We start from the raw sequence: 2,543 nt of genomic DNA on the forward strand, positions 1-2,543 counted from the left end.
GTTTCCTGTGTTTGTTCTATAAATAAAAGCTAGTAACTTAATTTTTTATTATTATTTTTTTTTTTTGGTAAGAATTCTTCAAATCTGAGAAAATATTATGTGTGAAAAAAATTATAATAAGTTATTTTTAAAATAATTTAAAAAATAAACATGAAAAAAATATAGATAAAAACTATATATTTAAAATTAGAAAATTAAAAAAAAATTAATAAAATCATATTTTCCAGCCAGATGAAAATGTTGACAGGTTAAATCCAAAATATGAATTATGAGAAAAAAAACACAACAAAAAAAAAAAAAAAAAAAGAAAAGAAAAAATCCCTGTAGTGTAACATAACTACAAAATATCACCGTTTAGCCCTTATATATTTAAATATATAGGTTGATGTCTTTAGAATTAGGAGGAAATAATAATGTTTTCTGACAGCAATAATACCTAACTACATTAACTTACCTTAAAATATTAAAAAAAATATGCTCCATTTAGTTTAAGAATCACAGTTGTCAGGTGGAGCTTATGAACTGTGGTATGCTCTAGACTGGCCAGAACATTTTCTGAGATGATAACTGCACAATTCACTGGACACACACACATATATGTATTCTCACCTCCATATCCGCACTCTGCATACGCGCTCAAAGTCATCGAGATTATCTGTGCTCTGAGTAGAAATCTTCACTTTACTTCCTTTCTCAGTGCAGATGTACACAGATTCCTATGGTAATGTGCATATCGTTAAAATACAAGTAGCGTTATTACAGAAACAAGGAAGGAAAAATAACTTGAGTATAGAGATGGCGGGGCCTTGGCGGCAGCAACAGTGACTTATCAGGCCATTAGCAGTAACAGGGGCGTGTGTGTACCTGCACCCATCGTCGTCTCTGTGTTTTCTCAAAGCTATGTGGCTCCTCTGTTTCTGCTGAGCTGCTCCTTTACACCTCTCCCACTCTCTCCTGGGAGAGGAATCTATGTGAACAGGCAGCTTTGTGTCATTCAGGCGGTCACAGGAAGATGCTTGCACACTGCCACATGGCGTGAAAGGTGAGTGTTCACCTGCAGTGTGAGTGTTTCTCCCGTGTTCAGGCCGGATGGGCGCTACCTGAAGGCTGGATGCTTTTCCTGCTGTTCCTGAGCCGCATTAGCTGTGCTGACATGGCGCCCGTTGATGTACAGATTGAAGCCTTGCTCTAAAGCTCCAACTTCGGCCTGTCGAGGGTCCGCTTCTCTGCAGTCTTCTCAGCCCTGAGAGGCACATAAAACCAGCATCAGGATCGTCTCACATTTACTGAGTGAGAAACATCACGGTAATCGGGAGAAACCATGGCACTTAAACGGATGTGCTTCAGGCGCCCTAGACATCGTTGCTAAATGGTCAGGAGTATAAATGATAAATTAACTTGTCAGCCTGTGTTCAATGGCGATAAAAAGTTTATTAATTTTGGTACATTCAGGCATTTCACACTACATTTAACCCCTATTATAGATCCCACTTTCCCAGCAATATATCTCACATTTTGATCGCTTAATGCATGCAGTTTAATGTCTTACCAAGAAAGCTTAAACATTTGGTTTTTCTGTGACGGTTAGTTTATAGTAAATTCTACCCAAGTCAAAGTTTTTTTAAATTGTCAACGACAATACTGTTTAAAAGTGTGGAGTTTGTAAAAGAAGCCTCTTCTGCTCACCAAGGGTGCATTTATTTTGCTCAAAAAGCACAGTAAAATTAAGCAGTAAAATTGTTAAATATTATTTACAATTTAATATAGCTGTTTTTCTTTGTGAATATATTTTTAAAATGTAATTTATTTTCTGTGATGCGCAGCTGGATTTTACTCCAGTGCTGGTATACATGATCTTAGAAATCATAATGTATGCTGGATTTGCTTAACAAAGAGCATTTCTGATATTGTGTGTTGAGAAGCTGTTGTGCTGCTCTATAATTTGTGTGGAAACCATGATAAAGTTTTTTTTTTTTTCAAATTGGGAGTTCTTTGATGAATAGAAAGTTAAACAGAAATGAAATAGAAAATCTTGTGTAACATCTGCGTGTCTTGTGGCACAAATGTCACAAATTATACTTTAATTATAATAATAATTAAAATCATTCAAGAAATATATATTCAATGATAAATGCACAAAGCCAATACTTTTAAATGTCAAATTTAAATTGCTTATAAGGCCAATAACAAACCTCATCATATTAGATTTCAATTTGGCTATTTTAGAATATCTCAATGAAAGACAAGAGATGAGAGATCTGAATGAGATAAAACTTTCTGAATCATTGTGTGCGTTCTGGAGAAAGACAAGATTTTTGTTTTCAATCGCGGCTGCTTATTTTACAAGCAGCTGGGTTCCAAAGACTTAACTCTACAAATTTCCCACACACGGCCTGTTAAGAATTTCACACCTGGCTGGTTTTTCAGCCAATCAGAGCAGCTCATTAAGCCGTAGGTCCCACTCTTATGGAGCATCCGCGTGGGCCCGAGCAAGCGTTTTGCACATGTGATTTCCTGCTGTGCTTGTAATGAAGTAGCTAATC

The sequence above is a fragment of the Cyprinus carpio genome, chromosome A24 (genome assembly GCF_018340385.1).
Source record: "Cyprinus carpio isolate SPL01 chromosome A24, ASM1834038v1, whole genome shotgun sequence".
NCBI lineage: Eukaryota > Metazoa > Chordata > Actinopteri > Cypriniformes > Cyprinidae > Cyprinus > Cyprinus carpio.